Source organism: Saimiri boliviensis, chromosome 17, assembly GCF_048565385.1.
Source record: "Saimiri boliviensis isolate mSaiBol1 chromosome 17, mSaiBol1.pri, whole genome shotgun sequence".
Taxonomy (NCBI): Eukaryota; Metazoa; Chordata; class Mammalia; order Primates; family Cebidae; genus Saimiri; species Saimiri boliviensis.
Window position 1 is genome coordinate 62,074,318 of NC_133465.1, and position 14,017 is coordinate 62,088,334.

General features: G+C 48.6%; 1 long non-coding RNA gene across 5 annotated transcripts in view; it reads right to left on the bottom strand.

Annotated features, from left to right (window-relative positions):
• Positions 1-14,017, bottom strand: part of LOC104651993 (uncharacterized) — a 564,635-nt gene that overhangs the window by 383,524 nt on the left and 167,094 nt on the right. The window lies entirely within an intron of this gene.

Here is a 14,017-nt window from a genome sequence, read left to right on the forward strand (position 1 = left end):
GGGACACAGAGCCAAACCTTATCAGGCCCATTCACAGATACAGATAACACAGGCCTTACCAAAGAGGCTGTCCTCTGGGTCTCTGATTCTAGCCATCACTGTCAACCTAGGCAACCACAAACCCATGCATTCACAAGTACCATATTGGATTAGATGCTGTGGATATAGAATTCAACCAGACAGGCAAAAGACATAACATGGATCAAAGGTTTCCTTAGGCAAGCATAGGGCCAGAAGACAGCAAGGCCTTGAGGGAAATGCACCGGGGATTCTGGAGGCATTCAGAAACCAACAGGCCCCCTTCTGTCCCTCAAAAGACCTGGAGGCCCCACTCAACCTGGTGCAAAGGAACTCTCCTTCATGAGGGCTCTAGCTGAGGCTCTGGCAGATGTATGCAGAGGCCATGAAACGCAGAGAGAAGGGCGCTAGTGGCCAGAGATGAGACGACACTGTGGTGTCATTACATACACATGCGTGCGTGCATGCGTGCACACACACACACACACACACACACACACACACACAGGTTTTCATCCAAAGTTCCTAGCTCATAACTCCGACAGCCCTTGTTACAGTCTTTTGCTATAATGCTAGGTGCTTTGGGCCTCAGGAAACAGAATTCCCCTCCTGCCCTCCTTTCACCTGCCCCAAGGCAGGGACTCTAATCCTCCTCACTTTTCTGACTATGGGTCTTGAGACCCTCCCCAGAGAGGAATCTGCCCTATACTTTGGGGAAGGAATACAGACGTCATGAAGCTTCCATAAAACCCCAAGAAGACAAGGTTCTTCAGGGTCCTTCCAGATAGCTGAGCACATGGAGGTTCCCAGAGGGTGGAACATCCAGGGAGGACAGAGAATCCCTACGCCCCTTCCCCCACACCTCACCCTACGCATCTACTCACCTGTATCCTTTGTAACAGCCTTTAGATTACACCACTAAATGAGTTTCCCTGAGTTCTGTGAGCTGCTCCAGCAAATTAATAGAACCCAAAGAGGGGAGTCATGGGAACCCCAACTTGAAGGTGGTCTGTGAGAAGTTCCAGAGGCCCAGACTGGCAACTGGTGTCTGGGGAAGCGGGGGCAGTCTTGGGTGCTGAGCCCTCAACCCATGGGACCTGATGCTATCTCCAGGTAGATGGTATCAGAATTGAATTGGTATCAGGGAGAACCCTGCACACATTCGGTCACCGACATATTCCGTGTTGACTGTTGCAGTGTGAGAGCAGAGGAAAAGCATGGTTGGAAAGAGTTTTCCCCACACAGTCACGATGAGAGCCTGGGAGGGGGCTGACGAGGAGGAAGATGGTTCAAGACGTTTCTCTGCAGAGGAACTGGGACAGGAGAGTCTGCATTTCAGAGTCAACTAAAAACTAAAAGAATAAAAAAACAAAAAGACAACCAATGGGCAGACACAGAAGCATCTGTGCGCTCTGGACAGCTCTCTGATTGGTGGCTGAGAAGGAAGCCAGGAGTCTCTGCCCAGGTGTTGCCAGGGTTCCCTGGACACGCCCTTTCATCTGGAATTGAAAACACCCACAGAAACCCAAAGTTCTGCTAACCGTTCTCTGGTTTCCTTTCTCTGCCTGGGTAGCAGCGGCCCTCTGAGCTGTCTCGGAGAGAGCCCTTTTCCCCTGGGAGATGCATGCAGCTCGCAAATTAATTGGCAACAGCCGGGTGAATCACACAGGGACTTCCTTCGTGTTGCTGGGCAACTGCATGCACTTGGCAATGGGACATTAAACACAGAGGGGAATGCTGTGAGGCATTTGCAAAATAAAATAAAAAGCAAAACATACAACACCCCAGACTCTCGTCCCAACAGGGCTGGCCCAGCCAAGAGGGGTGTGGAGGGGGAATGAGGGAATCCACACAGGGGAGGGAAACGAGGTTAGGCCATAAGCAGGGTCTAACTCTCCCTCCTCCCCCCAGATCAAACTCTTCTAGATATGGCATTTGTATTCTACTCAAGACACACCGCTATTAGCCCGGAGAAAGACCACAGGAGGCACAGGAATTAGAAGGCATCTAGAGATCCTGTTCCCTGGAGCTACAGTGAAGCTTTGCAAAGCTTGCTACAGAACCACCGTATCTACGGTTTAGGCTTCTCCATCACACGTCACTCCACAGGGTAAGTCACCTGGCCAAGGTGGCATGGACCCCTCTGGGGCAGGATACTTCCCTGCCTTTCCCTCCACTCCCAGGTCCCTTCCACTTGAATGTTTTCATGCCTGTTGCTATGGCCGCTGGGAGCTGATTAGACAAGCCCTTCAACACATCTCTCCTTGCCCTGCAGACCTTGTTTCTGGCCTCTTTTAAAACCCCCAGACAGAAGTGAAATCTATGTACATTCTGTGTTTGGAAAAAAAAAAGATGGGGTTAAGAAATGAAAGAACAGTAGCAAGAGGGCTCCTGTGGAAAGATTCCCACATCCTGATCCCTGTAAACTGTGAATGGAGCCTCAGATGGCAAAAGGGTCTGTGCAGGTGTGATGAAGGTAAGGAGCTTGAAAAGCCACCTGGACTATCCAGGCCGGCCCTGATTGTGATGGTAAGTGTCCTTATAGGAGAGAGGTGGCTGGGCGCAGTGGCTCATGCCTGTAATCCCAGCACTTTGGGAGGCCGAGGCAGGTGGATCACAAGGTCAGGAATTCGAAACCATCCTGGCCGATATGGTGAAACTCCATCTCTACAAAAAATACAAAAATTAGCCAGGTGCGGTGGCAGGCACCTGTAGTCCCAGCTATTCGGGTAGCTGAGGCAGGAGAATTGCTTGAACCTGGAAGGCAGAGGTTGCAGTGAGCTGAGATCACACCACTGCACTCCAGCCTGGGAGACAGAGCAAGACTCTGTCTCAGGAACAACAACAACAAAAAAAGACAGATTGAGGCAGAGGAAGATCTGGATCTGGTCCCAGAGAGATAGTAGGCAGTGTGATAATGGAAGCAAGATGTTGGAAGGATTCAAAAAAGGGGTCCAAAAAACAGATTCTCCCTAGAAGTTCCAGAAGGAAGCCCCGTAGATGCGTGGACTTTTGCTCAGTGAAGCTGGTCCCCAGAGCTGCGAAATAATGAATTTGTGTTGTTTTAAGTCACTGTGCTTCCCCAAGGCAGGACTAATCTTCCCCACCTTTCTGATTATGGGTCTTGAGACCTCCCCAGAGAGGGACCTGCCCTATACCCTGGGGGAAGGAAAGCTGATGTCATGAAGCTTCCATAAAACCCAGCCGGGCACAGTGGCTCAAGCCTGTAATCCCAGCACTTCAGGAGGCCGAGGCGGGTGAATCACGAGGTCAAGAGATCAAGACCATCCTGGCCAACATGGTGAAACCCCATCTCTACTAAAAATACAAAAAATTAGCTGGGCATGATGGCACATGCCTGTAATCCCAGCTACTCAGGAGGCTGAGGCAGGAGAATTGCCTGAACCCAGGAGGTGGAGGTTGCAGTGAGCCAAGATCGCGCCATTGCACTCCAGCCTGGGTAACAAGAGCGAAACTCCGTCTCAAAAAAAAAAAACAAAACAAGAGGCCAGGTTTCTTTGGGGATCTTCCAGACAGCTGAGCACATGGACGTTCCTAGGGAGTGGTGCATCCAGGAAGGGCATGGAATCTCCGCGTCTCCTTCCCCCACCTCACCCTATGCATCTCTTCACCTGTAGCCTTTAGAATAAACCACTGAACATGTTTCTCTGAGTTCTGTAAGCTGGAGAACCATCTTCTTCCCTGTCAGTCCCTCTGGGCCCTCATCGTGACTGTATAGGGAAAACTGTCTCCAACCATGCTTTTTCTTTGCTCTCACACCATAAGAATCAACACAGAAGACATCCGTGACCAAATGTGTGGGGCTTTCTTCCACAGACACCGACCTGCGGATACCTGCTGCCTGTCCTCCAATTCAAATCTGATCCCTAAGTTTGTGGTCATTTATCACACCAACAATAAGAAACTAATCCTGTTAATACAGTGTCTGCATTTTCCCAGAGACTTTTGCAGAGAGTATCACAGGAGGGATATGGGTAACAATTAAGGGGATCTGGGCAAAAGGGGTGGGATCAGGAATTTGGCTTAGGAAGGTCAAACCAACACCCTGCAGCCTCAGCAAGAAAAGAGCAGGTCTCTGAGAGCATCTAAGACAAAAAGTAGCCCAGCTTTGAGGTGGGCTGTTAAATTAAACCATTTGCTGACTGTAGCTTGGGCAGGTGGCTTCATCTCTGAAAGCCTCAGTTTCATCATTGCAAAACAGAGATATTATTAACCACCTTGCAAAGCTCTTAGGATTAAATGAGATAAAATCATGAAAAGCAGCTGGCACATGGTAGATGCCAAATACACCACAACCTTAGGAAAGAATAGGTGTGCACAGATGAGCATAAATCTGTTAGTTTCCCACTCCTGTATCTATTCTATCCTTTCCTTTTAGGAATAGAACTCTCATCTGGAGTTCACACATTGCAGCCCAGAGTAAAAAGACTACATTTCCCAGCCTTCCTCACAGTTAGATATGACTATGTGACAAAGATCTGGCCAAGGAGATGTAAGCAGAAGTGTTGCAGGACTTCTGGGAGGCTGCTTCCAAAGATGCTGGATGCCCAGTTTTTACTTGCCTGCCTTTACTATCTTCTGCTTTCAATGAGGACATGATGGCTGGTGCTCCAGCAATCATCTTGGACTCTGAGGGATATGGAAAACGGAAGTCCTGCAGTCAGATGGTCTAACAAGATGACGGGAGCCTGGATGGCTAATAACTCCACAGCTGTCACGTTAGCCTTCAGTGGCCTTCCTCTGGATTTCGATGTGAGAGAGAAATGCTCTTCTGTCTTAGTTAGGTCATTGTTGTCTTGGATTTTTTTTTTAAACAGAGTCTCACCCAGGCTGGAGTGCAGTGGCACAATCTCAGCTCACTGCAACCTCTGCCTCCTGTGTTCAAGTGATTCTCCTGCCTCAGCCTCCCGAGTAGCTGGAATAACAGTTATGTGACACCACACCCAGCTAATGTTTGTATTTTAGTAGAGATGGGGTTTCACCATGTTGGCCAGGCTGATCTTGAACTCCTGGCCTCAAATGATCCCCCCGCCTCGGCCTCCCAAAGTGCTGGGATGACAGGGGTGAGTCACCATGCCCCGCCCGTTGTCTTGGATTTTTCGTAATCATCATGGATCCAATATATCGCAGATCTAGGCAAGTGGGATTCAGGGTCACTCAAAGACAAACTGCAGCCCTGATCAACAGGCTTGATATCACCTGGGAACTTGTTAGGAATGCAAGTTCCTGAGCTCCACTCCAGATTTACTGAATAAAAACCTCTGAGAGCGCAGCCCAGCCATTTGCTTTAATAAGCTTTCCAGGTGATTCTGATGCAAACTCAAATGTAAGAAGCACAAGTTGAGAGCCAGATTTCTCAACAAGGCACACTCAGGGCTGGATAATTCTTGGTTGTGGGAGACTGTCCTGTGCATCGTGCAATGTCCGGTGCCATCCCCAGCCTCTATCCACTAGATGCCAGAGTTCCCACAACCCCATGCTAGGTGTGATCATCAAAAATGTCTCAGACATTGGGTATGTCTGGGATGGAGGGACCAGGCAGCCAAATTGTCCCCAGTGTAGAAACACTGGCCCAGAGGAATGGTTCCTTCTTGACCTTGGCTGCTCATGAGAATCACCTGGGAAGCTTTTCAAACTCTCACTGTCTCAGCCTCATCCTAGCCCAGTTAAGGGAGAATCTGTAAGGGCAGGACTGAGGCAGCAGTGAAAGCTCCCCGGCTGAGTCCGGTGATCAGCCAACGTTAAGCATCGCTGCCGAGGGGCAGCTAGCCAGAAGAGGAACTGTGCGCTCTGAGCTGGTGAAGGTACTGAACCCAGATCATGAGCAGAACGTAAGAGGTTCCAGAGCAATAACTGTAATAAGAGTGACTGGGGGAGACTTGGGAACCAACGTCATACCTGCCAGATGGGTGACTAGATGGGGTGGAATTCCTGGCAGCTGTGCCACCTCATTTCCCATAAGAACAGGGTGGACACCTTTCAGCCTCTCATGAATAACCACACAAAGCCTCAGTTTCCTCCCCTAATAAACACAGCACCAAATAAGCCGGCTCCCACGAGGCGCTAAGCACTAGCTCATCTGACAAAAAGAACTGTCTTAAAAAAGGCAACCATGTGACCGTGGACCTCTTTCAAGATCCACCCCATGGGCACAAGGATGCTCTTTGAGCAAGCACAGATTTCACGTATGTTTAAGGTAGCCCTGGCAATAAGCTTGACAACGGGTCCATCAGGGAGGTGGAGTATAGAAGGAAGAATTAAATGAGAATTAAATGAGAAACCACTGACAAAGAATGAGGGAGGGATGAATAAGCAGATGCCCTCTCCTTAGGAAGAAAGATTAAGTCCCGTATAAATTCTTTCTCCTTCTGGGACTGTCTTTTTTCTTCATTATTTCATTCCCAGCCTGTTCTGCTAAAACGCTGAGCCGAGCTTTTCCTTGTTTCCTTTGGCCTGAATGATTAAGTCCAGGATGTCAGTGGGGGGAGGCAAGGGGAGGCGGAGAAGAGGAGAAGAAGAGAAAGCTAACAGGCTCGCATTGTCTCAGGTGTACCAAGTCACTGCAGGACCAGAATCAACGGCTTCCCTGCACTCTACGTTTTTCAGCCCCACCTGGCTAGCCCAGATGGAAAGATAAAGGAACAGGTACCAGTCTATAAAACATACCAAAAAAAGCCACTCCCAGTGTGTCTCCCAGAGGCCTTAGGGCCAGGATGTCCATTCTTTCCCAAGGGATTTGCTTTCTATTCTGCCAGTCCTTTTAATGCAGCTGATTGGGACAAGGAAGAAGAAATCCAATTGCTCCATACCAGCAAGACCAGAAAGACAAGGAACTCAGGATTCTGTTCCAGCTTCCTTTTCTGTGCCTAAGGACCTCCAACAGGTCACTGTTTGCAACAAGCGAGTCTGGAGAATATAGGGTCTTGTCGCTAGCATTGGCTGCTTCCCGTGTTCCGACCTTCCTTTTTCTATTTTTTCTTTTTTTGAGGCATCATTTTACGCTTGTCACCCAGGCTGTTGTGCAGTGGCATGATCTCGGCTCACCGCAACCTCCGCCCCCTGGGTTTAAGCGATTCTCCTGCCTCAGCCTCCTGAATAGCTGGGATTACAGGCACACACCACTACGCCCGGCTAATTTTTTTTTTAAGTAGAGATGAGGTTTCACCATGTTGGCCAGGCTGGTCTCGAACTCCTGACCTCAGGTGATCCATCCGCTTCAGCTTCCCAGAGTGCTGGGATTACAGCATGAGCCACTGAGCCCAGCCCACCTTCCTTTCTTTACCCTCACCACCCCCTCCTCACAAAGTCAAAGAGATCTCCCATTTGACTCAAGTTCCTCGGTTCCTTCCAGCCTGTAAAGCTCGTGTGCAAATGCCCTGACTCTTACAAACGTGTTAAAAAATAAACCTTAAAAAGCTTCCAGATGTTCTGTTTGTACTGTGGTGCTTCTCTGCACTGGTCTCCAGAGGCTAATACGCAGTGCACAGCATCCTGACTGCCCAGATAAAATATGAGGCAGCCAAGCGGCACAGCCCGGGGGTGAGTGGGGATGACCCTTCCCCCAGGACCACAGCTCACCCAGTTCATCCATTAACTCTTCCATTGCCAAGGGAAATGGAAGAAAACGACTTTCTACTTCCCCTTTATTCTTCCACTATAATAGGTGGGACACGCACATCCCTGGAGTTTATTGCATGTCGTGCAAAAACCTTCCAACGGCTGCAAAGGAACAAGTCTGATAAGCTTTTAGGTTTGGCCTCCTCTGACTGTCCACCTCACCTCACCATTCAACTTCTCACGCCAGCTGCCTTTGGGATGTCGAGCCAGGTACACAACGACACAGGAGTGACCCTCCTACTTAAGATGTAAAGTTACCATTTTCAAGGACATCTTAGGAGCTGGACCAGCCAGAACGAGGGAATGGAGTTCATGAGATGTCGAGGCCCCTCTGGGGCTGGTGGCCTCTGATCTACAGAAAGGTAATTGCCAACGGGCCAGCTTGAACACACACAGCCACACAGGCAACCCAAGGTGCACGCACCTGAGGGCCCACGATTCTTTGTACAGGGTGACGCCTGCTCCCTTTGATGCTTGCCGGATGTGTTCCCATTGGGCAAAAACCAGACCTCAATAAAACCCGGCATTATCAAGAGGCGGGTGGTTTGTGATTGCAGCAGCCTGTTATCTCCGAGGCCCTGGGTGGGGCTGCTTTGCGGTTCTCCATTGAAAGGCACTAACTTATAGGTAGATCAAAGAGACCCTCCCGAACCAACCTGGATCCCTTGTTTGTCCGGGTGGACTGTGCCAAGAGATGGACTTTAAAGATAATAGAAACTCCAGTCCCAGACTCCCTTCTGCCCTCTCCTTATCATGCGATATGTCCCTCAGGGGCCATCTAACAGCCGATCATAGGGCCCTTCCTTCTCTTTCTTCAGATGACCCATTTAACAACAGCAAGTGAGGGATATGGCCCGACAGAGTCCTGCCCCTGCTGCAACAATGAGGGTCGAGGTCAGGGGAGAGAAACAGCGACTTTGAGATGAGGTAGGAGCTCTTCTCCCCTTTGGGAATCAGGCCAGGAATGAGATTCCAGGCAGAAGGTCGCCGATTCCACTCTCCCCTTCATGAGAGACAAACTGCCAGGTCCTCCTGCCTTGGTCCCTAAAGTTCCCTGTTGGCTTCTACTGTCCACCCAGATGTTTGAGAGCCACCGGTCAGTCTGCAGAGAGGACACAGTGGGACCTCTGAGTCATTTGGATCTGGGTCACCAAGCAGGACTGCCCATTGATATGGGAGAGAAAGAGCATGCACCACCAGACTGTGGGTGCTGGCAGACAGCTCACCTCCTGATGTGTCCCTGCCCAGTAGCATAGGTCGACCCGGTCAGCCGCAGGCTACAGTAGCAGCCACGTTTTCCTTCCTGCACTGAGGGTACCAAGCTCACTATCTGGCACTTAAGAGGAGAATGAATGAATGGATGAATGAATGAACAAATGGATGAATGAATGAACGAACACATGAATAGATCACTAGCAGCACAAGCTAGTCATCTTAAAGCATGGGAGGCCCTTAGAACATGAAGACTCATTCCTACCAATGGGAAAACCCTTCAGATAGCACTTCTCAGGTCCCACAGCTTAATGATACAAAGTCAGATCAGGGTTCCAGTCCGGGATTAGCCTCTTAGGAGTGGTAGGTTCTTAGACAAGTTACCTCAATTCTCTTGAACCCATCTGTAAAACACGGACAACTCCTAGGCTTGTTGCGAGGACTGAGTTAAGTACTAAAGACTCAGTTAAGTACTATTTGTTATTACTCTATTTCCCTATGGCATTATCTCCATTTCAAAAATACAGTCAGCACATTTCTGAAGAGGAAGGACATTCAGCCACTTCCGTGGTTCTTTTCCTGCTATAAACCATTCCTAAGAAGTGTACAATAAAGTCTGGATCCATCTTCCATTACTCCTTTCTTTTCCATTTAAAATAAGTAAAATTGTTTGTAGCATGTAGATTAACCCTTACCTTGCCTCCTTCCATATTCCCTCAACTACCCCTAAAAGTTCTGAGAACTTGTGTCCATGTGCAGGGAGGAGGTAATGAAGGCAGGAGTCATGAGCAGGGTGCTTAAGACACCCTCACCACGAATGATTTAGCTCAGCTACTGATGAAGTCTTGATTCCAAGATAGCTAAGCTAATCCAAACTCTAGCTTTGCTATTGTTTCATGCTACATATTACACAGATACCCAACTCCTGTATCTTTCCCTTGTATTTTTCACCTTTCTAATTTGTGTTCTTTCTTCCTTGAACCCCTGGTTTATCTGTCTCTGTCTCACTCTCATTAGAGACACTATGGCCTTAGAGACAGGATAGGCCAACTCAACTGGAAATGATGCTGATGAGGGCTCTGTCTGTTCTGCCTGGTCCTGGCCCCACATGGCCTGGCCAGCTTGTGGCATCCGTGCCAAGGTGAGTGGGGGAGCTGAGCCTCAGCACCCTCCCATCATGATGGGGCGAGGCTGTTGCCCAAGGCTGCAGCTGGACTCTCAGAGGCACAGGGAGGTCAGGCAGCAAGTTCACAGAACAGGCCACCCACACGGCACATCAGGGCTGCTGGACTGTCCCCAGGGCTAGAGCTGCGCTGGCCCTTGGCCCTGACTCGGAAGACTCCACCATATGGCCTCCCTCTGGGAGGGTAAGAGGAAGAAAAGAAGTAAACTAGGGGCCAGGAAGAGCCATGAATGCCAGAGATCCTTCTCAGGCATGGGGATGCTAGGGGGTACTAGATTTGCTCCCAGCAGGTCTGAGATAGGAAGGGGGGTGTCTAGTAAATGAAGTGGGTAACAGCTGATAGCAACACGAAAGATGAGCAGATGAGATTGGCTCTCCCTTTCTGCCCTTCTCGGGTTCTCTCCCTCTCTCTCCAGCCCCCAGATGTGTTTCTGGGGTTTGATCTGAACTTCAAAAACCCTAAGGTTTGGGAGACATCACACTTTTCTAATTAAAGACCCAAACTGGATTTTCATGTTTGCAGACAACTTCGACCAAAACTGTAGGCAGCAGAGCAAAACAGGAAGAGAATGAGCTCTCTCTTGTGTTGTTTTTTTTTTTTTCTTTTCTCTCTCTCTTCCTCCTCCCCCTAAAAAGTACTGGGGGGTATGGGAAGGAAGCAAACAAAACCTCTCTGCAGCTTTGGCCCCTAAGTCCCCTGAGCCCGCCAGCATTCTGTTGACAGCCTTTCTCTCTCCTGCGGTCCTATAGGCACTAGTTCCATCCCTGTTGGGGCAGTGGTGGGGGTGGGGAAAGCTGGGCAAGGCTCTGGGAAAAGAGAGGAAGGAGGCAAAGAGTAGATTCTCTGGCACAGCTGCCAAGAACAGAGCCCGAATGCCTCATCTCAGCAGAAGGCAACCCTCCCGGGCTCCCGGGCATGCTGGGGCTTGCTGAAAACCAGAGCCCCGGCTGGCAGAGGCTGTGGACAGGGAACCAGAATTCAAAGGGGTGGCCAAAGGAGCACGGTGTGGGGGGAGAGGGGGAGGTTTCAGTGAATCATATAAATTAGAGACAGAAAGGATGTCAGGCCACCTTCATTTCCTTCCTCTCCTAATGGGAATTATCTTATTAGCCCCAAGCTTCCTACAGGCTAACTTTAAATGATTCCTGTAGTGGGGGATCCAGTGTACACCCCACCTCCCCATCCGATCTGACTCTTAGGAGAGCTAAGAAAGGCTCTTAAAGGAACAGCAACAATAAGATGCCAGTTTTATCTGCTGACCCCTGAATACTTTGTGCAACCTAAGGATGGCCCTTTCTCTTCTAGATCCACTTTTAGGAATTCACTGTGAGAAAATAGTCATGGATATGGTGATGAAGTGAATAATGGCACAAACTCTTGCTCCCCTCCGCTCCCTAAAAAAGACAGCCATGTTCTAATCCCTGCTATGTATGAATGCTACCTTATGTTAGATGGTAAAAGGGACTTGGCAGATGGAATTTAGTTAAAGGTCTTGAGATGGGGAGATTATCTTGGATTATCCAGATGGACCCTAAATGTAGCCACAGTGTTCATAAAAGAAGGAGGCAGAGGGAGACTTGACTACAGAAAGGAGAACTCCACAAAGGCAGAGACTGGAGCGAAGTGGCTCCAAGCCAAGGAATGCCAGCAGTCATCAGAAGCAAAAAATCACAGTTCTTCCCTTAAGCCTCCAAAATAAAGCTGCCCTGCTGACAATGACTTGGTTTTAGCTTCAGCAGTCTCAGGTCAGACTTCTGGCCTCCAGAACTGCAAGAGAAAAAAACTGTGTTGCTTTAACCCGCCAAGTTTGTGGTAACTTACTACATAAGCTTTGGAAAGCTAGTACAGATATAAATAAAGTTTTTGCTGCAAGGATTGTCATCAGAGCTTTATTTCACAGCAAAAGGAAAAAAAAGATATTGAAAACATAAAAAAAAAAGCTATTCAAAAATAACCATGTCATGGTCCTACAATGAAATACTAAACAACCATGAAAATACTGAACTATTACTTACTGATAAAAGATTAACATCCTGTAACTAAGCATGGTTCCTAAATATTTCCTATGCTATAATTTTTCTAATGGTAAGCATCTTATAATTATTTCTGTCATTGTGTAAGTTACATGCTTATTTGCAGTGGTATGCGTGTTAAGGATGGTTTGATCCCTTTCTATGAATAAAGATGCAGGAACTGTTGGAAATTTAGTAGAGACGGTCAAACAGAGCAGGGGATCCAGAGTTGGCATCTTTCTGTGCTCTGAAAACCCCCAAGGTTCCTGGCAAAAGACTCTCCTCTACACATACCTCATTCTGGTACCATGGGGCATCTGGCCTGCAGACCTTGCCTGCTAACAAATGAACGAGTCTAGTCTCCTTCCCATGCAGCCCAATCCCCCAAACCCCCACCCTCAAGTCTGTTTCTCCCAGGCTTGAGGTGGGGGGCTGGGAAATTGGGCTGCAAAAATAACCCACAACACATGGTTATCTTTGCCTCTCTACTCTTATCTCTCTCTCAAGGTTGGGTGATATATTAGTTTACCAGCACTGCCATAACAAGTTAGTACAAACTGATGGCTTAGAACAATAGGAATTTATTTTCTCACAGTTCAGGAGGCCAGAAGGTCAATATCAAGGTATGAAGAGGGTTGATTGCTTCTGGAGGCTCTAGAGGAGAATCTGCCCTCTGCCCCTCTCCTGGCTTCTACAGGCAATCCTCAGCATTTCTTGGCTTGTGGATATATCACTCCAATCTCTGCTCCATCTTCATAGTGCCTTCCTCTGTCTTCTTCTCTTCGAAGGATGTGTCATTGGATTTAGGAACTGAATCCAGGATGATGTCATCTCAAGATTCTTAGCTAATTACATGTGCAAAGGCCATATTTCCAAATAAGGTTAGATTCTGAGGTTCTAGATGGACACGAATTTGGGGAGATCACTACTCAAACTACTACAGAAAGTCTTCAGCTTCTTTCTCTTTGGAGACAGGGTCTCTGTAGCTCTGGCTGGAGTAACATGGCAGCATCTTGGCTCACTGCAACCTCCACCGCCCAGGCTCCAGTGATCCTCCCACCACAATCCTCTACAAAAAATACAAAAATTAGCCACCACAGGCCGGGCACGGTGGCTCATGCCTATAATCCCAGCACTCTGGGAGGCCAAGGTGGGTGGATCACGAGGTCAAGAGATCGAGACCATCCTGGTCAACATGGTGAAACCCTCTCTCTACTAAAAATACAAAAATTAGCTGGGCATGGTGACGTGTGCCTGTAATCCCAGCTACACGGGAGGCTGAGGCAGGAGAATTGCTTGAACCCAGGAGGTGGAGGTTGAGGTGAGCTGAGATCACGCCATTGCACTCCAGCCTGGGTAACAAGAGTGAAACTCCATCTCAAAAGAAAAAAGAAAGATTAGCCACCACACCTGGCTAATTTTTGTAGAGACAGAGTCTCCCCGTGTTACCCAGGCTGGTCTCAAACCCCTGGGTTCAAGTAGTCTGCCCACCTCTGCCTCCCAAAGTACCGGGATTACAGGTATGAGCCACCATAGCTAGCCTCCCCGCTCTCTCTATGTCAGTCCATTTTTTTCTCTAAGTTTCAGTAATTCCGCAAGGTCTTCTCTGATTCTTCCAGGTCCCATCCCTTCACAGAACTTTTCCGTAGTCCGCATCCCACAATCCAGCCACAATACCATACTCCCATCCCCTGTTCATTGCCTAGGAACTATAGATGGAAGTATCCAAAGGCAGATGGATGCTCCCTAAATCAATGAACTTCCCATCAACTACAGTTGCCAATGTTAGAGTGGGTGGCCTCAGGAGAAATAAAATTCTCCATCATATAAATGTCCAAGCAGAAAGCACCTACCTGCACAGGCTGGGAGGATGCTGTGGGTCTGAATGGGAGATGGAATTAGGTGGTCAAAAAGAGTCTGATTTTATTAAATATGAGAGCAAAGACTGTATTC